Genomic DNA, 23,058 nt, shown 5'->3' with positions numbered 1-23,058 from the left:
TATTGCCGTTAACCAGCAACACAATATAAACATGGGCAGGAAGGCACAAAAGCTACAAAGTTATATATAATTACGCAACCAGGAAATTTACCTTCCGCAAACTACACATGTGTGAATAACACCTCTCTATACGTCTCCCAGGCACTACGCCCTAGCCCGAGCAACCAAAGACGACGAACATTGTTGGCCTTGTTACCCAATGTCGTAGCGTGTGGGAAAAGCAATATCAGTACAGTGAGAGTGCATTCGATGGATATATATATATAATATGTCAAGTTGGTATAACTTCACCATGTTAACGTATTAAACAACTTACGCATAATAAAATACCAGCGCAACAGCAAAGTTTGCAAACCGTTATCTTATCGCGCCGTGCTCGACATACGAATATCTGATATCCTCGCGTACAGTAGGAAACGAAACACCGCCTGAGAGCTACAGGCAACTTCAATTCTGCTGTGATGACGGGTAATGTCAGTGGCGTCGAATGTATCAAGCCTTAGTGATTCCTACTCAATACGCATTGAAAGCTTTTCCTATCACATCGCTTGTATCGGTGTACACACAGCGCTCAGTAGAGACGCCAGTAACCCTTACAGAGCGCTTGAGCTAAAATCTTGAAGAAAACTTGAGCTTCGCCTTCAATAGTAGAACACAATAGCGTGATCGGGCCCCCAGGGCGCCGCCTTCTCAATTACTAGCCTAGCTTCGGTTCTCGGTGGATATCTCAATCGTGCCGCAATAAACGACGTCTGTGCGCGTAACATTGGTCGTTTAAAAACTACCCTAAAATACCTACTACAAGTACACTTGCGAGGTGCATACAGCACCATAAATCATTTTTTGGCGAATCGTGGCGATGGGCGCCCTACGCGTCTGTAAGGCAACACGAGAACCTACGCAGCTGCTCCACCTTCGGTGATGCTTTTGCTGCTGATGATGATTAAATATGTCTGAGCGCTTTGTAATAAGTGGGCTTTAAAACACCCGCTCGTTGCGCAATTCGCATGTTATGCCTGGCGTTATCCTACGCTTCTGCCCGCAATATTACATCTGTTAAAGACTCCCGCCACTGCATGGACAACGTTATAGCGTTTTTTTTTTCGAAGCTGTTTCAAGCATGGCGTGCCCCTCTAGTAGAACACATGATTGCCCCGCAGAAGGCCTGGTTTCGACTATCACTCGCACCTAAGGTTTTATAATTTATTTTAATTGGCTATTTCTGGTTTTTAGCTCACGGACAACGCTGATTTTCGCTTCACAACGAATGACGCTGGCACCGAGGCCGACGTAGGAATTTCTGCGAATCGAGAACTTTAACACTGTCGCGTTAAAACGTATCCCAACTCGCAAGGCACACCTCAGCGCCTGCTCCTTCACCAAGTCAATGGCTAGTCCATTTCGAATCGTCGGTTATGCGCTTCGCGCCTCTCAAATCTGTACGCCCGCAAAAAACTGCTTATGGTTCACAGCGGCACCCATACACTCACTGCATCTTTCAGAATACCAGCAGAAACACTCACCTTCCGTCTTGTATGTAATGGCGTTTGCCTTCTTGTAATCGAAGAAGAAAATCAAGCATAAATTTTTTCATTGGATGTTTGCTGAAATGTTAGCAGAAATAGGGTGCTGAGGTCACTTTAGGCAGAACACCAATGAACAACACCGCAACATAATCGACATCATGAAACAGTGCTTCATAAAAAACGTAGGCTACTGAGCATTACCCCTGGTATATATGTAGAGTGGCCTTATCATGGGTAGAAAAATATATGGATATTCTTAATATGGACGCTCTGGCTAGGAGACTAAAAGATTCACAACGGTTCAATTCTCCCTCCTGCATAGGTTAGCAATAAAATGTGGAGCTCACTCAGACTTATTCAATACATTTTGCGCTTAGGGCTCACTCAGAGTCATAAATATTTTCCGCAAGCGGACTCAGTCGCACTAAAGCTCACTAAACCTTTCCTCAACCGGACTCACTTGGACTCAGACTCAAGGCCCGATCTCCGTCGGAAGACTTATGAGTCGGTTTGCCGATTTATGGTCTCATGTACATAGTGCTGTGTCAGTGAATAGTAGAATAAGCTAAACCATGACTTTCGGGTTCATATACATTCGATCGTTATCGTCAGTGAACTTTTGGGCAGCACAATGGGCGGCTTGCGGTGTGTTCGTCACTTTCCGTGCGCTTTCACTGGGCTTATAATGTCTGGCAGTCGCGACATCCAGAACGTGTTTTGTCTTGTTTAGAAGCAGTTTCCAATTATTTTTCGCAGGGAATATGGAATGCTTTCTCGTTCCACATTTGCTCTCTGTTGCTACGAAATATACATTTTTAGTTAAAGAAATAATAACAAAGGTGAAGAGACTTACTAGCTAGCTTCTTGTTCATGGTTATATGTAATTACAGCTTGAATACTCTTCTCTGCTTCGTTCACATCCGTTGCCTGAACCTTCAGGCAAGTAAAGTCGCGGCCCCATACAGGGTCGTCCGTATATGTCGCTAATAGCATGTAATAGGGAGAACTTGCATCTGCTTTCAAGCTCTGAAAGAAATTAAAACCAGATTTATTCACAGTTTTGCGATGCCTTTCGCAACGTCTAACAATGTTTTGGTTGAAATTGATCCCTCTGTATCTCGCATTCTATGAATATCGTGTAAGGAAAAGATCACCTGATCCCTTGTCGACTATACATGGAACGTATTCAGGAACTGATCTTCTCATGTAACAAACTTAAGATATGATTATACTCTACAAATGTATTCGGACTGTTAGTGAATTGGTTGGTGCGACTTCACGACCTCTGTGGTAAGAGACAGTGATGTGACGGGGGAGAGGAGACGATGCAATATGGTAGAACACAAGTAATCTGGTCATGATGCGCAAAGTTTTCCTGACTCACCAAAAATCACCAGGCAGCGTTCAACTTTAGGACGCACCTGATGATGCCCTTTCCGCCAAAACTTATGCTCGCTTCACATAAGCCATTTTTATTCGAAGAACGAAGTAAAAGATTTGAATCAGAAAGAGAAAAACAGTGAACAGGGGGAGCGCTAGGGTTAGTGCTCGCCCTTTCCGCTGTCTCATTCTCTCTTTCTTATGATTTCTTTATTTTCGTCCTTGCGTAAAAATGTTTAGTGTGATTCATGAATAACTCGCCTAACAGCGAGTTAGTGAGTTATACTGAGCTATGCATGCTTCTAACCACCACACAATTTTTCTACGCGGATGTTTCTTTTTTGTTTCTCTTTGTGCGTGTGATCTTCATGGTCACCATGTGCTCTTGATTTGCGTCACGGCTACGTTCCGTGCGCCTCCCAGCCAGAATATTGAAATTGGAAACCGATGTAGGAATGTCGGTTAGCTTATAAAAGACGTGGTAGAAAATAATGCACGAAGGTGGTGCGGTGCACGAGTTCAGACTACGTGACCTTGTCTTGTTTAAAGTGCTATTCAAATAAATGAAAAAGAAAAAGAAGCAACCGCAAAAATTACACAGTCGACGCTTACTTCCTAGTGATTGGTTTCGTATTACCTGCTAACATTTTTTTTTAAACTCAAGGACACAGCAGCTCTAAAAGCAAAAAAAAAAGAGAATCTTCTGAGCAAACACGCGTCAACCGACCAGGAAATGCCTCATTTTTGTAGGATAAATATACAGAAGGCTAGATTACGCCCATATCGGCCACTTTTGGGGCGGATCCTGGCTGGATGATTTTAGGAACAATATGTACACTGCGGACCATGTGCGGAGCTATACTCCATCTCACAAGCTGGTTGCAGCAGGGTGGAAGCTTCGAGGTGTAAGCAAGTCACACTCTTGCGCACCAAAACATAGTTCCGTTTGTAATTGCACTATAATTAGAGAAGGTGATACGCGTCACAGCAATACGTGATGCGCTAAGCAGGATTCGCATGTACGTCATGAGAATTTAATTATTGCATCGGTAACTTCCCATAGTTGTGATGACGAACCAACATGGCAGCGCCCATGTAGACGCGATCGCCCGCTTCGATTCGAACTCGCGTTTGCTACTTGCCCGCTATCCTGACAGCAATAAATAAACGGTGTAATCTGTTATCACTTTGTGCCATCTCGTGCTGAGGACAAAGTATCAGGCACGTTTTTATTAGCTGTTTGTTCAGCCATGCCTGCTAAGCCTTGTCGCCGAGAATTTGAGAATGAATCTTGGAAACAGTGCAAAATAGACACGAGTACATTGCTGTCGAAGCACCGGGAGGCAAATATAACGCAAACAAAAGAGTCGGTTTAGAACGTACGGGCCGCACAGCTCTCGACGGCGACTTCTTAATTTCGAGGCGCATGGAACCAGCGTCGACGTGTGCTGCCATGTTATTCCTTCTTTTTTTTTCCCGGCGCTACCGCTGCTGCCAAGCGCTAACAGCGTTAGTTGGTACCACTTGTTCGCTTTACTCGCACAACGCGTTACGGCTATGGGGACGCCGAGCAGACGACGCTACGCGGATGAATACATCGTGAGGTGTGCTCACTCCTGCTATTGGCTGAGCAGCCCCGTAGCTTCCACAGTGCTGCAACCAGCTTGCGACATGGAGTATATTTTCGCTTGTTTTGCGAAAAACATTCTACCGGACAGAGTCGTCGGTGCGTAAATGACCGGTTGTAACAGCGTAGCAATAAGGTCAATAGTTAGAATGTATCCAGAGGTATTTCTTGCACAACAATTTAAAAAGTACAACTGGGCAGCAGGCTCTGACGGATATGTTACGATAGAGTGGTGTCACGAGCTACTCATGCGCGAAAATCACTGCCCATATTTTTACAGAGTTCTGTTGGCTTATTGGCATCAAAAATCTCATATATATATATACTCGATTCAGCCTGGCGCATCCTTTTCTTGTATCTTAAAATGAGCAATCTCCTTGACAGCTAGTAAATTACACGACTCTCGAATCAAAATTTCATAACTTTCTTGCCGGCTAGTTCATACAGACAAATGATTACGTTATTGTAGCGTTCGCGTTCGCAAAATCACCCATGAAGCCTGAGTGTGTTTTATTAGGGTCACAATAAATATAAAATATTTCTGGTCGGCCGGCTTATCCTATACACACGACACTGTGGAATTATTCTACGACAACTCACATGTCTGCATGGCTTTTTCTGTGGTCAGGTATGTTGCAGAATATCGTTGTAGGAATCCCTAAGCAACTACATTTTTCTATGCAACCATATACACATTACCTGCAAAATTCGGCTAACACACCTGAGATTTTTGAGGCATGGATTCAATAGAGTTAATATAAGCGCAGTAAAATAGGGCTGCATGGAATTACGCGCTACGAAAAAAAGCGAAAGCGTTCTGTACCCATGTTATCATGAATCTAATTTTCTGTAACAACAATATTTACTATTTATTCCATTCGACCACAACTAACTGCGTTATCCATGTATATTCGTATAGAATAAATGAGGAAGATGACAGGCGTTGGCGGAAAAAGCTACAAAGCAACATTCTTCCATAACCGGTTAGCCATGCTTCCAGGACCAACCAATTTAGTGAATATTGTACGGCCTAAGATGATACTTAAAAGCAATAAAACTACCACGACTTGCGTTCATTTTAATCTCAAGGTAAAATATTATCGACTGATAGCAGGAAGAGCTACGGAGCGTGAATTCGCAAGCCACACATTCACAATTTCTCACTAACAGAACTTCCTTCATTTAAAGAGATAAGAAGCAATGCGAAATCGTTTATACCTCCCAGGCGTCTTGGTTTGCACCAAATTTCTCTTCATCCGCCCACACTGGATTTTGTCCCTTAACCTGGCTGAGAGCCAGTGCTAGAGCAACAGAGAGCACTACAAACTTCATGCTGTCTGCCTTCGAAGTTCCCTCGGTGGATGGAGTGCTTGGAGACCGGCAGCTTCCATATTTATACGTACCCGTCTCTAGGATTAACAATGAGGTAACATGCGTGCACCGTGGCATCAATCAATTATCCACAAAGCACTATTGCTTTTAGTGTTATGCCAGAGATGAGCCTCTGGACTAAAATTAATTATTGCATGAGTCTTATGCCATAATTACGACGTTTCATTTCTCTTTCTCCGTAAGCTTGCGACAGAGCTCTGTGGCCATGTGCGGGATCTTAGGCTTTGTCTTGTCTGCAGAAATATTTTTAAAGCAGACGTCATGTAACACATTTTTATCGTGACGTAATAAGAATAATGATATCATAAGGCAATCTACGCGTATTTTATCTGAGTGATTTTTATGTCTTAATGACTGCGAGATGGCGTTAGCAGGATAAATGTATGTGACGAACAACACGAGAACGGTGGGGTGTGGTAGTGGTGACAGAGGAAGACGACGTTTTTAATGATGATGATAGATTCTTTTATTAGGCAAAGGGAGGACCGAAGGCCACTGATCAGGAGGTTGGGGGTGGGGGAAGGTTGGTAGGCACACACTAAATCACGCGCGCCAAGCCGCTACTAACTCCGAAGTGGGCTAATGTGATAAGCTGGTGAGGGTGTTCGAGTATGTCCTTTTGTACTGCTTCCAAATCGGGATGCATAAAAACGGCGCTGTTCCTTCGATGAGGATGTAGGGCAGGACAACGTAAAATAAGATGCTCCATGTTGGCTATGCATGGAGAGTGGCAAAAGGTACATATGCAGGGGGCGGAGGTGTCTATGCCCCTCTTCCGGTCAGCAAGAGTCTGCCATTGATGAATTATGTGAGGGGTAGTGGCTGTGTTTGCTAGCACTTTGTTAATAAATATCTCCTGAGATCGGCTGAGGGCGAGGTTCTTAAAGATACGAGGAGGGGTGACATCTTTGAGTCTCTCCCGGTTAGTGTACTTGAGGAAGCATCGCAGTCGTGCCATTTCGGAATGAGAGCTCGGTGGCAAATTCGTGTAGGGGTGGCAACCAAGATCGGGAGATCCATGTAGGAGAGGTTGGAGATGATATGGTAGAACTCCAGCATTCGAGGTGGCGAGACTGTGTGCCACCTCGTTACCTCCCCCTTGGATCCCCACGTGACCCGGCGTCCAGGCGACTCTTGTGTCAATGCCATTCTTCTGTTTGTGCAGGAGAATTTTGCGGATGCGTAAAGCTGCAACATCTTCTGTATTGGGATTCTCGATGTCCTTTAGTGCTTCATATGAGTCCGTGTAGATAGTTGATGGCGCTATGTTATCCTGTAGGGCGGTCCAAATGGCCAAAAGTTCTGCTTGTGTAGGCGTCGCGTAGTCCATTCTGCATATGTAGCGCTTGGCCTCACCGGTCGATGGTTTGTACCATGCTAAGGCCAGGCTTTGTCCATCGAGAGCGGCGTCGGTAAATACGGCATTGGTGGTGTGCAGATTGTGTCGCTGAGAAAGCCGCTGTCTCGCCGCAGTGGCTCCGATTGGGAGTGGTGTGGATGTCTTGGAGTGGCATAGGAGAGGAAAGTTAAGGGTGTTATCTTCACTAGCCATGTCCCGGGGTTCCATACGGACACGTCGGGTGTCCCAAAGCAGGGTGTCTTGCCCCTGTATGGTGAGGTGTAAACGGTTGTACAGAGATGTCTGCGCATTTCTAAGAATGTCATCAATGGGTGGCATGGGCGTTAGGTTCTGCAGTTTTTGTATATTGGTAAACTTAGGGAGGCCCGTGATAGTCCGAAGGATGTGTCGGTGGAGAACTTGAAGAGTTTTTTCGGCTTTTTTTGACAGCGATATGACGGTGCCTCCGTAAGTGATTTTGCCAATAGCGATTGATCTGACTATGGTAGCGCAGGCTGATTGGCGTGCTCCGCCAAATTTATTGGAGATGCGCCTTATTGTGTTCAGTAGCTTTGGCCATTGTTTTTTGAGCTCGGTGGTCCAAAGATGTCCCGTATTACAGCTATGGATGGGAATACCGAGAATTTTAATGTGCCCGTGTGTTGCTGTTACTTGATGCGGTCCTAGTGTTAATGTTATTGCCTGCTCTGTTGGAAGAGCACTACGTCTACCATTGACGCAAAGAAGTTGAGTTTTCTCTGGCGCTAAGGCCAGTCCTATTTTTGGAAGGGTATCTTCGAGTGCAATGAGAGCAGCTTGAAGTTCATTTGTCATATCCTGAATGTTCCCGCCATAGTCCTGTGCTTCGGTCCAAATGGTTATATCATCCGCATATATGGTATAGCGGGCACCAGTGTTCGATTCCAGTTCTTGGGCTACAGTGAGCATGGCAACATTAAAAAGCAGAGGACCCAAAATAGAGCCCTGAGGAACGCCTCGGTCGAGATAGTAAGTCGCAGGGGACGTATTACCATTGGCGCGAAGTCGTACTGGTCGTGCTTCTAGAAATCTTGCGATCCACTCAAGCGTTCGTTGGCTGGGGTATATTCTTGCTAGATTCGATAGGATGTGGTCCTGTTTGACGTTGTCAAAAGCTTTTCGCATGTCGACTGCTAAAATATAGTCAGGAGGTCCGCATCGTGAGTTTCGATTTAGGACTCTTCGAAGCAACCAGAGGTTGTTGTGCGTTCCCATGTTGGGTCTGAAACCGGCTTGAGACGGGTGCAATCCTGATGCGTGATATTCGATATAGTTGGTTGAGAGGATGATACATACCAGGATAACGTTTTTAATAAACTTGGATCTTCGTACAGCCATCATGTTTCCTGCGTTACGTGTATACTTAAGGTCAAAATCAACGGAGTTTAGATTGCACAAAAAGGCTACTTACTTGCGGTTACAGTACACAAGAACGTCGATGGATAATATGGCGCTGACATGCAATCATGACCATTGAGGAAATTTAGCAAGGCAGGTTTAAGTGATAACGCGGCCTTCAGTGCTGCTGGGCGTGGGAGAGGGGGGCCTGACAATGGCATAACCAAGAAGACGTGAGCTTGAGCTCTGTCGAAAACATTACTTTTTTCCGAGATCTTGTAGAATAAAACGTCTTGAAGACAACATACTAGGGCGTACATCGTAATAAAATCCACCAGGTACACGCGTCGCCTGGTTCGGTCCGCTTTAAATGCTGCTGGCATAAGAGAACTACGTGGCTAACAACCATGTATTTGTACGCAGATATTTCAGCTGTATGTGTTTCTGACTGTTGATAATTTGCGTAAACTAAAATTGCGTCGCAGTTGCTATTTAACTCAAAATATTTACAGTAGTCTATAGGTAACGTCATACATATTTAGTCTCTGGGGTATATGTATACTATTTTTTTTCTAATGACCTGAAAGAAAACAGCAGCTATATATCGCACTATATGTTCGTGTTCGATGAATGGCATCGAAAAAACAAAACATATGAATAACGATGCCAAACAACGAGATTCCATTGACACGGCTCTTTCTGCGCGACTGATAATGAGGACTAAGAACAATTACTATAAACCCGTTTTACTGTGCAGCTATTATCAGGTAATAAACACCCAAATCTTGTAGCGATAATGTCCACCGTGTCCGCCGCCGGGGTCCGTCGCAGCTATCGAGCATAATGAGAAAAAAGGCAGGGTTCGAGTAGCAGATGTGCGATGCTATACAAGCCCATACGATGTTAAAAGGTTTCTTTTGCTTGCCGACTGATAACTAGTGAGACACGGAATGTGAAATGGGTCAAACAAAGCACACACTTTTTTCCTAATATTACAAGAATCGGAAATACCCATATTTTTAGTCTTTATCAAAAAATAGCTAACGGTTGTGCTGTTTTTGTTTATTTATTTATTCTCTACATGAGAGCACTGATGCTTCTCAAAAGCGATGGACAATTCATGTCAAATTTCCGCTCGTTATTTTTGCTACAGCTGCAGGCTTTCCGCACGTTTCTTTCCAGCACCGTCTTTTCACTAAGCGACTTCAATATACTATGCACACTCTGCCCGAGTATAACTTGTAGAAGTTCAAAATGACTTAAGTTTTGATGCAGAAGCGACAAACTTTCGTCGAGCCATGGTATTCGTAAGAAGCCGATTTCCTGTGCGGTCACCATCTGTTACAGTCCCGCACTGGAAAAGCGGCCGCAGTGTTACGCTTGCAGGAAGCCGTCATAATAAACTCATTGCTATTCCTATTTTTACATTCGGAAAGCGCGGACCTTCTTTCTCTGCATGCATTGTGACATGCTAATTTTACGATTTCTCTACTAATGAAAACTTCAAGGACGCTTGACCTTCGCCTTCATGAATACAACGCGATAGCGTAGTCGGGCCCCGTGTGCATCGCTTTTTCAACTGGTAGCCTAGCTTCGGTTGTCGGAGCATGCCTCAGCCGTGCCGCAAGGAAACAAACGAAACGTTTGCGCACGTAACACTGCCCGTTTCAAACTATCCTACAATGCCTACTGCAAGAACAGTTCCGCAGCGCCCACTACGTCATAATTTTTTTTTCTTTTGCGAATCAGTGAAGGGCCCCCTACGCGTCCGTAAGGTAACACGCGAACCTACGCTGCTGCTTACTTTTTTTAGAACAACAGAGAGCTGAGCTAGTTGGTAAGTATGTCTTGCCTTAAGTCAGCCCTCATCAAGTCGTGTGAGCACAAAATGAGTGATAGCTTTAACGCACAGGTTACACGTCTTTTAGATGTAGGGTATCCTCGTGATGCAGTGGCCACGGTCGCTGAACGTTTAAAGAAATTCATTATGTTAAGTCCGAGCATGGTTGCAGAAAGCGATAGGAAGAAACGTGTCGTAGGTATACCGTACATTCATCGCGTATCTCACAGGCTAAAGAAAGTAGGAACTAGATACGGCGTTAATGTTGTTTTCACGGCTGCCAATAAGCTAGGTAAGATTTGTGCCGCTGTGCAGAGGAGGAATGACGGAGTAAAAGACAAGAAGCGGACCGATATTTGTTTCGTGAAACACACCAACAAATTCACTGATTGCCGTACGAGTGTGGTGTATAAGATCCCTTTTAGCTGCGGCCGCTTCTACGTAGACAGACGGGCCGATGCATCAACCAGAGATTATTAGAACATAAGAGATCGCTAACAGGAGGCTCACCTTTTTGATCTATCCTTACATTGTCAAGATTGTACGTGCACGCCAAAATTTGATGAATGCGCAGTGTTGTACCGGCATAGAAATGAAGAAACGCGCCTGATGATTGAAGCATGGCATATCGAGAATAGTGGTAGCGCATGCGTGAGCCAACCGTCGATTAACTTGCATAAAGATGAAGTCAAATGCCTTAACAGTTATCTTCCACGTAGACCGCCACGCGTGCCGGATTGATAGGTTCGCCTGTTGGATGGGCATGCGCAGATAAGTTTTCGTGCCTTCTTTCTTTCCAGCCGTTGTGCGTCTCTTCAGTTGTTAGTCGGCGTTTGTGGTGTCCTGACTTCTTTCTTGTGTCCGTGTTTGCACGCCCTGTCTTTTTAGAATGAATTACTTTTTTTATGCTTTCGCTGGTGGTGATGATTATATATGTCTCAGCGCTTTGTAATGGGCAGCCCTTTAAAACATCCACTCGTTGCGCAATTCACATGTTTTGACAGCTGGTGCGATTCTGCTCTTCAGCCACGCAACAGTAAATTTGTTAAGTAGACTAGATTCCTACCATTACAGGACATTCACAGCGATTTTTTTTTCGAGTCTGTTGCAATGAATGGCGTTGCTCTGAGGTAGAACACCTATTTGCCGTGCACAAGGCCTGGATTCGATTGTTACTCAGGCCGAAGAGTTTTATTATTTATTTTATTTGCATATTTCTCGATTTTTCGGTCACGGACAACGTTGATTTTTTGCTCACGAACAACGATGCCGCCGTCAGAATTTCTGATAAACGAGCTATTTAACGCAATCGCGTTAATAGTGGGATGACCTAACGCCCGAACTGGGACATTCTAAAGCCCTTTGAAACAACGTTTCAGCTGTGGGCGAAAGTAGCATTGCAATGTCCAGGAGTAAATGTTCATACAGGTTCGAGCCTGCAACTTTCGTCTGTAGCTATTCCATCGCTGGCCATCGTGGTTGGATTGGCCGATGAGGAATCGCTTATCTGTGGAGTCCCAGTTCATGCCCTTTTGCTTGAAACGTGTCGTATGAACCGGTAACAATTATTGTCTTCTGCTGAGGTTCGGTTCCGGCATAAACGAGTTCCAAGAATATTAGTCTGAGTGCAGTTCCATTTTGAATTTTGTTCAAGTACGTTTTTTCTTTCACGTTTGTGTTCCGTCGCAGATACCGCATCAAAATGAGGTCTGCACATTACTCAGATAAAGTCGTTTATTCTCTCTCATTACACAGGTCATTATTATTCGAAAAATGTGAAATTTATTTGACAGGACTAAATAGCGCCCCCTTCGGAATGCAAAGATGGCTGCCTGCCGATTGTCGTTGTACGAGGGACTTGTAGATGCGCGTGGGAAGGCAATAATTGAACTTTATAAGTTTATTGAGCTGCTGTTGAAAAAATTCCGGATGCATACGGCATGGCAGTTTTTCGTTGCTGGCCATGTTTGTATGGTACGCACCGCGGCCCGACCTCGCGATCGTAATCACGTCAACGCTAGAGAATCGCCGGAAGGCTGACCGACTTCAAACACAAGCACAACACTCTTCGTGCGTTCATCCACTCCTGCAATTAAACCCCTATGTACATTCGTACACTTCTTGACTCTCGTCGAGGAGAGTGCAAAATATATCATATCACAGAAGGAAATGATAGTCCTTTTTCAAACGAAAATGGTACGTGACGTGAGCACGGAGAACATTGAATTGGACGAAACACAAAAATTTAGAGGGCACTACAGACTTGCCTTTCAAGAGTGAAGCAAGATAACGTTGCCGGGAGAGAAAGAAGCGATTCTTGATGAAGTCACTTCGCACTATTTTGTGCAGCCCTTGCGGTGGCGCGACGCCAGCACCGTCGGGGGAGTTAAGCGGGCGATAACCATTGAAGTTCGAGCACGTTGCACTCTAACAAAAAAAAATACATGTTGCTCATTTGGATGAGTCCTGACTTTCGACGTATATGCCTTTCTTTAGAGATAGCTATTCACCCCTTTCTCGGTCCTACGACTCTGCTACGAGAGTATAATCATCTACAGAGAGTTCACCTGTCTCTTTACAGAGAGTCATATATATGCCAAGTCAGGAGTAGCAAAAATGTGTCAAAGGACTTTGTTTTTGTTCAGAGTACAGCGGCCAGAGGAAGCAGGCGTGGCTCTCCTGAACTGGTTAAACACTAGAGTTGAGAGTGCCACTGGAGGGGTCGTACGTGAACGGGAGAACTTCAGCTCCCTGTCACAGGGGGACGGAAACCTTTGGCCTGCAGGACAGATGACAGCGCCGTGTCAAAGAACACGACCAGGCTCTGAAAGGCATTATCATGGTGGATCTTCAGGAAGAGCATCTTCCCGGCTGGCATGTAGGAGACCCAGCGAACGGAAGGCCGGCAGAAGCTGGCTCTTCCGCTGATCGTGCGTGAGGAAGACGAGCAGCAGCTGTAGGATGGTATCCGGATCACCGCACGTAAAGCAAGATAGAATGTACCTGGCAATGTCGGTGGCGACGAGCCACAGGAGCCGCAGCAGCAATATGGTATCTCTCTGAGAGAGGCGACATTATGGCAAGGGCTGCAATGATATCCCTTCCCCACCTTGTCAGGATGTCCCCCCTGGAGGTGACGACGCCGGTGATGTTGTTTGAAGTCCACAGCCATGACAGCTGCGCTAGGAGGCGCGTTGGTATCGTCCGCACTCTTGCCGAGCCTGTCAGCCTCATTGTTTTATTGTTGGGCTGTTTGGTTCACATTGTGCAAAAGGCAATAGCATAACGAAAAGGTGAATAAACAAGATGCACAGGAAAGAGTTCCAACTTTCCACTAGATTTATTTGAAGAAAGGTTCCTTTCATACGGTGCAGCCAGGTGCCTCCTTGTTCCCGGGGACATAAGCGTGGGCGGGCAGCCAGTGGAGTAACACCTCGCAACCCGCGTCCTGTAGCAAGGCCAGCCTCGTAGCATAAAGTATAACACAAATGCTTGCCTTCTCGAATCACGTGAGGAAAGCACCACCGTCTTTTAGTCGCAGTAGATGGCTACCGTAATCCACGGGAGCATCTACACCAGTAGGTGGACGGTCGGAGGGCACTCAGTTGTCACCTTTCAAGGGTGGAACGCTTTAGCCTTGTCCGGCGCATTCCCATGGCAGTCTCATTTGCTTTCCAATATTAGCGATATTTATTCGTAACGCGTGTAACGGAAAAGTTCGCGTTGCTCGAGGAGGCAGCTAGGTGTAAAATGATGCGAATGAATGCCTGGGTATAAAGCGCACACGAACCCCATCGGCATAGACAGGGAGGAGGAGGTAAGGCTCAAACACCCTCCACCCCCGATTTTTTTTATTTTTGCATGTGTATATATACACCCACACATGCAAACGCACGCATGGACATACATAAACTATGGTTGAACCCTGCCCCCCCGGCCCCCCGAAAAAAAAAAATCCTGGCTATGTTATTGGAGCGCTCGCTCATTCACTAGGTTCGCCTTTATTGACCTTGTATCAGAGTCGTTATGACGTTAGAGATGTGTGCTCGCTGCGCAGCCGGAGTCCTCGGCCAATCTCAATCTATACGTACCGAAAAGCTCAAATACTTTACCTTGCATGCAAAGCCGTCTTGACAAATTGCTTGTATTCATCTAAATTTTTCGTTCAGCGACAATCCTGCCGTCGGGTCGATGACCGTGTCTTCTTTGCTATTAGCTCCTTAAGGATTTAAGGCTACAACGTCCGGATGTTTGCCGCAAAGGCTTTCATGAGGGGTTGCACAGCTTCCACTTCGACACCTTATAGACCATAATATTGCATGGCGCGGTACACGCTTCTTCCCAGTTATTCAATGCCTTTTCAGTGACTGGTTCAATAGACTGATTCAGTGAAGACTAGTGGATCTCTCTTCATATCGGTACACGATACCTTAGTCACCTGTGCTCTGCGCCATGTTTAATTTCTTCCATACTGCAAGACATGTTCAAGCAATTCTTTTATATTCTCCGGTCAACTGTGTTGCAACTCCAGCCTCAATACTTCGAGAAGCGCATACATGTCATTTGGAATCAAACTTCAAGACTAAATTGCCCCTACGCTTCAATAGCCTCACGTCACTTCCTTCGAACCGCAGCGGTGAATAAGTGTTAGAGCGTTCGTCTCCATAATGGGGCGGATGCGTACAGCTTCATGTGTCACCAGACGCCTACATGTATTATAATAAAGAGGTAACCCAGACTGGTGCTCACTGATGCCATATTCATCTGGAGAGGCAATTACCCTCCTTTCGCACTTACCTATAGATCATTTCCATCATGCTAACTAGCACACGTATACTATACCACAGTCTTTCGAAGTAGTTATGCTGCCCATGGTCGTGTTGTCCATCTAACATTCCCTTGAATGTTTGCTAATAGTAACATAAAAAACGCCAGGCCTGCGCTGAAACCGCAGCACAGTCACAGCGAAAGCTGGAAGAGCGGCGTTACTAGAGACCGTCGTAAGCTCTCTTGGGGCTACAATACAAGTACACTGGAAAAGTACCCTCTACGCCATAAATCACAAATTTTATGAAGTTGGGAAGCACCTACTAAGCCATTATTCGTCATTCTGCGGAGAAACGAGGCACCAGCTACACGTCTGTAAGGCATTATGTGCACTTTGTTGACGCGATGACTGATGACGATGAAGAATTATGGCTCAGCCCCTTTTAAGGGGTTGGAATCTTTAAACGGCCCACCAGTTATGTAATTTGCATTGGGTGACGCCCGGTCGCTATTTCCCTCTCCCGTCATGCTGTATAACATACGTTGACGTGGGAGAGAGACGGGGGGGGGGCGAAGAACTTTACTGAGACCCCGAGAAAATGGATCATGCGATCATGCGCTTATGGGCTTCCTTGGCAACCAATACAAGTGCACTTGCGAAGAACCCACTACGCTATAAATCATTGTAATTTTACTGAGACCCCGAGGAAATGGATCATGCGCTTATGGGCTTCCTTGGAAACCAATACAAGTGCACTTGTGAGGAACCCACTACGCTATAAAACATTGTAATTTTACTGAGACCCCGAGGAAATGGATCATGCGCTTATGGGCTTGGTAGACGACCAACTTATGGGCTTGGTAGACGGCTTGGTAGAACCAACCAGCCCAATCAAGCACATTGTTAAAGCTTATGGGCTTCTTTGGCAACCAATACAAGTGCACTTGCAAGGAACCCAATACGCTATAAATCATTGTAATTTTTTAGAAGCAGGGCAGCAGACACTGTGCCATTTTTCGTCATTTCACAGAGAGCCGTGGTACCTGCTAAACGCATGTAAGGCATTATGCGCACTTTGTTGATGCTGTGCCTGATGACGATGAAGAATTATGGCACACCCCTTTATAATGGGTTGGAAGCATTCAACAACTTACTCGTTGCGCAATTCGCATTGTTTGACGCCTGGTTACAGAATTCGCGTTGTGCGACGCTTGGTGCTTATTTTACTCTTCTACCACGCTATATTGCATATGCTAATGTGGTTCCTTCCCGACTTGAAGCCTGTATAGGACCTTTTTGCAAAGCAGTTTCAAGCACCGCCATGGCTCAGAGACGCCGATCAAGGTGGTGTAGCGATTCTACAGATTGATCTCGAGAAAGCTTTTGATTGTGTTTCACATGTTCTTCTGCTTGCCATGCTCGACCATGTCAATGTTGGATCAATAATCAGAGATGGAGTAGCTATGGCATACCGGAAGTGCACGACTAGTCTAGTAGTCAACAAGTCACTGAGCGCTCCCATTGACATAAGGCGTTCTGTTCGTCAAGGCTGCCCGCTCAGTCCTCTATTGTTCAGTCTATATATAGAATCTTTGTGCTTAGCAATAAGTGAAAACAGCAGCATTCACGGCTTTAGATTACAAGCATCGGAAGTTAAAATTCTCGCGTATGCAGACGATGTGGCAATTTGTTGTACTGATCAAGAAAGTGTTAGCGCTACCATAAAAGTAGTTAAAAGCTTTGGCAATGCAACTGGCAGTTTTGTGAACTGGGGAAAGTGCCTGGGCTTCTGGCATGGAAAGTGGCCATCAAGACCAGACTATTTTGCCAATGTTAAGTGGGTGACCACACCCGTTAAGTACCTTGGTATCCCACTGGAATATTATAAAGATAATGAGAACTACTGGCAAGAACAAGCGAGAGAAATTCAGCTGAAAGCCAACAGATGGAACGGTAATCACCTGTCAATGTTTTCGAGAGCGACTGTTTGCAATCTGTTCTTTGCCGCAAAGCTTTGGTATGTTATGCAAGTATTGCATTGTTCAAGGGCAAACATACAGAAGCTCCATCGCATATTCGCAGTTTTCGTTTGGGCGTCGAATTGGGAGAGATGCAGTCGAACTAATCTGTTTAGACGAGTGAAACAGGGAGGGTTGGGATTACCACATCTTTTCATACGCCAAGTAGTAAACAGGTTCGTTTTCTTCCGCAACACAAATGATCCTTTCCTGCGTACGGTGTGCCAACTGAGACTGATGCGGGCTTTACCTGGATATGTGGTTGGTACGAATCACATGACAGGCGCTGTCTGCGGGTATCTTAAGGAGGTTATTCTAAGTGTACGCTTTTTATCTGTTAAATTTTCTAATGAGTATCTGTTTTCAGTGACTCGTAAAAAGCTCTACAAAGATGTATGAGATGCTGTTCTACCTGTACCTCTATACCGAGCCATATACATTGGAGGTCAAGGGCAAGATGTGCTTAAGAGGGTAAAGAGAATGCAAGTGGCTCCTGCCGCGAAGTCTTTCTTTTTTAAGCTTCATACGGGTACATTATCTGTCAAGGCATTTCAAGAAGGCCGTGGTCTTTTCTTACCTTGGAGGCCAGATTGCCTCATCTGTAAAAAACCGGAAACTATAGACCACGTTTTCTTACATTGCTGGGAAGGAGTTTATTTTTGGGATGGGCTTCAAAAGACGATAAAGAAGGATTTGCCGTTAGATCCACATGGTATAAGATTTCTGCCAGTAAATGATGAAGCGGGACTCCATTTTGACTTGATTATGCTAATTGGCCTTCACTGTTTATGGCGGGCTCGCATGGCGGGGTTTTATTGTGATCCTGACGCACGGCACGCACGGATGTATTTTCGTGAGTGTATGACTAAGTTTGTGGAACTCCAGAAAGCTCAGGAGTTTGTACCTGAGTGGTTGTCGAGGGTAGAACCCTTGACAGCGCTCAAGGAATTTTAAATTTCTGACACAACAAAAGTTGTGTCAGTCCTACTGGACAGACACAACTTTTGTCTTTTCTTTCATGGACTTATTGTTTGATGTACGTGTCTAATAACAGGCAATAAAGCAAAAAAAAACCGCCATGGCTCAGAGGTTGAATACTGGGCTCCCACGCAGAGGTCCCAGGTTCGATCCTCGTTGCATCCTAGAATTTGTTCTTATTTCGTTTTTTTTCCTTATTTCGAGCGATACTGGTTACGGACAGCGGCGGCGGCGGCGGCGGCGGCGGCGGACAACTACGGCGCCATAAACGGCCGGTGAAATGATCTCATAACAGCTTTTGCTGTAAAAGTGTTGTGGTTTGACGTCCCGAAAGCACGATATGGTTATGAACTACGACATAGTGGAGGGCTCCGGAAATGTCGACCACCTGGAGTTCCTTAACGTGCTCCTAAATCTAAGTACACATGCCTCACGCATTCCGATTCCTTTGAATATGTGGCCGACGCGGCCGGGATTTCTTTTCGCGGCCTTAGGCTCAGCAGTCGAGCACCATAACAACTAGAACATCGTGGTGAATGAATATTTCCTATTCCGCACTCCTTTCCACAATGGGTGCATTCTTACATGTCGTTTGCCTTTGCACTGACAACTTTAGCTACTTTACCCATATTGGTGAAAATAAGATTAACTGAAATGCCATTAACGACCATGCGGCGCTTCGATTCGTCTTAATTAGGGCTTCATATCAGTTGCCTTCATCTTTCAAGTTCAATAGCGAACTCAATTGGCAATACTTTAACCGCAGATATGAACTTTGATAATCAGTCAATTGAATTGAGTGGCATCCAATCACCATGAATCCATACCGGAAAGCCTGCTCATTGACCTAAGACCGTTATGCATGAAACTAGCGCGAAACATTTAAAACAATGGCAATTATTCTTACACATCAAATTTGATTACTGAAACATGTTTAAATTGATGCCTGTCAATATAGAACATTGCACACATATTGCACTAACATAAATATAGAATGTTTCACCAAGAATATTGCACCAAGAAGCACACGAATGCCTCTTGGGATATCCCTTGAGATAGCTTGGTGCCTAATACAGCTGGAGTCATCGTTATAATATTAAAGATCTTGTAGTACATAGGTGCGCCTACCTTTGTACATCCCTATTCCATTTTGTGTGGTCTCTTTAAGCTCACTAGTGAAATAATGTACGTTTTTGTACAGAGTCGTTTTCTGCGTAAAGATGGAGCACTATACGAAACGCTGTGTGAAGGGTTAGTTTCAAGGTGCGTAGTTTTCTTTTTTTCTGGTATATGGAAAACACGTGTTAGAGGGTCCATATTTCCGTTGAAATGCAGTCGCTGGACCAATGAGATATCAATTTCAATGTCGTAACACCTGCATTCACTGGTACAGTTGCATACTGAAACTATATGTCAGGCCTTTCTCTACTATTTCCTGCGCAAGGCCGGCGTAGGGTACATTTCTGGCCACTCGTGAAGCTCTATTGCCAATGCTGACAGCACAATGTGTTCGGCAATGTGCAGTCACGCATCTGTTTCATTATAATTAGCTAAATTATTATTAATGTCGTTTTTCTGAAGCGCGACCACGTACAATTAGCTGCTATCTATTTAGGTTATAAGTTTTTCGCCTCATGCTGCGCTTGTGTGCATTAGGATGATGTACTCAAGATGGAAGGAATGAAGCAGTAAAATCTTCGTGTGTAGACTTATAACTTGACGTTGTTCGTCAGCACGTTCTAAATAAGACAAACTTTGCTTGGGCAGAATGAGTTATTAGAACAGAAATAATTCATCTCTCTTCCCATGCAAATGCAGTCGCATAATGTCTGTCTATTTTTTATGTTCTGTCTTATCACAATCACCTTCATTTAGACAGGAAACATTCCACAGTGCTGTGCTGTAGTAGCGTCTTTGTCCACTTAGTAATGCAACTATTCCTCTGCGAATGAAACAACATCCGTCACTGCACAGCAGACTCGGTACTAGTTAGCTGTCTTTTTCTCGCATGTTTCAATTTTTTTTTTCGCTTATGAGCTGAAATAATTGAGAGTGGTGTATAAGTTCAAGTAGCTGCAGTTTTCCTGACAGAGAAGCACCAGACGTGTTGCAAGAATTCTTCTGTGCAGGCACGTAAATTACTGAGTACCGAGATTTTACTACGAATAATAAACTTTTAACTGCTGCCGCTTTTCTACACGTCATTGGACCAAAGATATAATATTGAATAACATGCTTTCTCTGCTCATAACCCACAACTGTTCATGCCCACGTAATCAGTGCACTGAATGTATAGCCGACTAGAATTTGCGAATAACAATATGAAATTCAAAACAGAACGGAAGGGTCGCTATTGTCCTTTCTGCGCTGACATTGTGATGGGGAGAATTTTAAAAAGGCCACAGTTTCACCGCAAGGCTACTGCAATGAGTGCTAGAGCAAGGAATTGGAATGTCATGCGAAGAAAAACTAGCAGCTAACTACTTTAGGATGCGATTTAGCGGTGCTTCACAAAACTATGGCGGAAGACAGTACGGCCGCCTGCTTAGGTGTGCGGAGGGTTCTCCTTCTGGGAGAGGCGAAGGTTAATCCCAGCGGCCTCCCTTACTAAGTCAAAGTATGGGGCAAGCTTTGCGCTCCTCCCCCGTTTCAGGTGACTAGCAACCTCCCTCCCCCATACGAACGCCTATGGCCGCCTGTGTGAGTGGGCGGTTTGCGTGCTCGCTGCCGCTTCAACGCGAAGTAATCGGCGAAAGCACATCACGTGCAAAGCTATGAGCCGTCTGCTGATGTCTGTCGAGGTAGCCCGCTTGCCAGTGCGCGCCACTGCACCCTTTCTATCAAGCTTCGCATTTGCTGTCCGAGCGACGCAATGCCCCACTGGGAGCCCTTTATGCTACATCGCCCGACGGAGTCGGCCGGCGCGTTTCATCTCTGCGCGAGCTGCGCCCGTCTGCTGCCTTCGCAAGCTTTTACTCGTCCATAGAATATACGATGCGCAGGGGACAGCATTATCAATTTCTACTTAATACGGAAGGTAATGGCGACGGAGTCGGCAAAAGTGCGCCTCGAGTGTACATATAATTTCTATCGTAATAAAAAAATATTTCTTGTCAAAACGACCGGCTGTGTGATTCCTGTTGTATGTGATTGAATAATACCAACAGCGTTGGGTAATGTTACCTAACGTTGGGTGTTTGCTATTGCTGGCAGGTGATCGCTAGTCAGCAATTGTTCGCGAGCCCAACATTTCAGGGTAATTAGAGGTGATTAAAAGTAATCGTAACACCTTTTTTTTTTCTCGTTTACTGCTAAATCGCCTCTTTCTTTTGGTTCAGTGAGACTTGCCTTTACAAGAGAGTTTGTGACTTTCCCGCTTCCTTTCTACCCTTGCGTCATATGCAGTGGGAAGTCGTAGGTTTAGGTTCACCTAAAGAACCACACGTGGTCTAAATTCCTAGAGCCCTCATCTATGACATGCGTTCTAATGATATCGCGTATTTCGCACCTAAAGCCCAGCATATTGTTATAATTCTTATTTATATTTGTTGAACATTACAAGAAAGAAATAAGATCCTGCATAAGTACGAATCTTGTCTGAGCCTTTTTGAATGCACCCACCTAAATGTCGATTACTTGCAACAGAAATTCCTCGTCGATGGTGAATGCTGCAATATTGGCAAAAGCGGTGAACGATTAATTGCTAAGAGAATAAATAAATTATTCGCCCATCTCTCTTTACTTACACTGTCGATTTAAAAAGTCAAAATTGCTTTAGTAGGCTTAACACCTCAATCGAGGTGTTACATTTCGCTAGGATAATAGTAGTATTACTAATACTATTACTATTCTAATTAGAAGAAGAATTTTTATTCTATCAATACATCGATGAATGAAAGTTGCAGGTAAAACCTGCCCTTCAAAGAAGCAGCCTGGCAAAGGTCCACAGCTACCTTTATTTTATAAAACAGTCACCATTGACAATCACAATGGCAAACGCTGAAGTCCTTAGTCTTAAACAAAAAAAGCACTACTAACAATATAGTAAATGTGACATTTGATTTAAAACTAACATATGTATTTCCCTCAATTTGAACTTTGTGCAGTGCAAGAATTCTATGCCAGCTTTTCACTCATATAACATTATCCTCATCCTCATAATTGTAGTTAAATAGGTTTTCAAGACAGTGAAGAGAGCTGATTATAATTCCCTGCGGTGACTCATATTCGGAAGCTCAAGAGTGCTTTACGTGTGTCAAAGACAAACATTTGCATCAAATCATGTGACTGATGGCTGTTCTGCTATTGCGAGCCGCAGACACTCGTTTTAAAAAACCAGTCAATGCCACGTCGCCCTAAGCATAATGATGATAAATTCGCAGTTGAAAATCGTCGTGTTTCGCGGGTATCTGATCACCAATGTTTTAGGGTTAATCTGTGTTTACATGAAAGTAGGGCAAAAAAATGGTTATGAAACATATGCTACTAACAAAGCGAAGGAATAGTCTGTAGGCTTCATCAACAGTTGGACGTCTGCCTAAGCTTTAGAAAACTGTTTGCTGTAGTCTGTCTGCAAAATATTCTAATGAGCAAAAAACCCTTCAGAAGGTTTCAGCGTTATGTTAACTCCTGCTGAATGTCTCCACCGCACCTCATGAGGACCCTACAGTGATTTCATCATTCTGAAAGAAGCCAGAGCCGGGGAATTAATTCGATGCAAATGTAAACTTAGTATGAGCAGACCTATCGGTGGCTGCATTGACGGAGTAATGCGTCGGATGTGGAAAGCCTTGAGCAACCGCAGCTTCCTAAA

The 23,058-nt window shown here is 44.7% G+C and overlaps 1 protein-coding gene and 1 long non-coding RNA gene across 2 annotated transcripts in view; one reads left to right on the top strand and one right to left on the bottom strand.

The window, feature by feature from the left end:
- Positions 1-23,058, top strand: part of LOC119389414 (papilin) — a gene marked incomplete in the record, with an annotated part of 1,122,639 nt that overhangs the window by 72,269 nt on the left and 1,027,312 nt on the right.
- Positions 1,521-5,832, bottom strand: LOC125757681 (uncharacterized). The gene is made up of 3 exons (XR_007415430.1): positions 5,752-5,832; positions 2,380-2,552; positions 1,521-1,604 (listed from the first exon to the last, which is right to left on the bottom strand). It is a non-coding gene; the product is annotated as an uncharacterized LOC125757681 (long non-coding RNA).

The sequence above is a fragment of the Rhipicephalus sanguineus genome, chromosome 1 (assembly GCF_013339695.2).
Source record: "Rhipicephalus sanguineus isolate Rsan-2018 chromosome 1, BIME_Rsan_1.4, whole genome shotgun sequence".
In the NCBI taxonomy this organism is placed as follows: Eukaryota; Metazoa; Arthropoda; class Arachnida; order Ixodida; family Ixodidae; genus Rhipicephalus; species Rhipicephalus sanguineus.
Note: the sequence above shows the minus strand (reverse complement) of the source record. Positions and strands in the feature narration are given on the sequence as shown.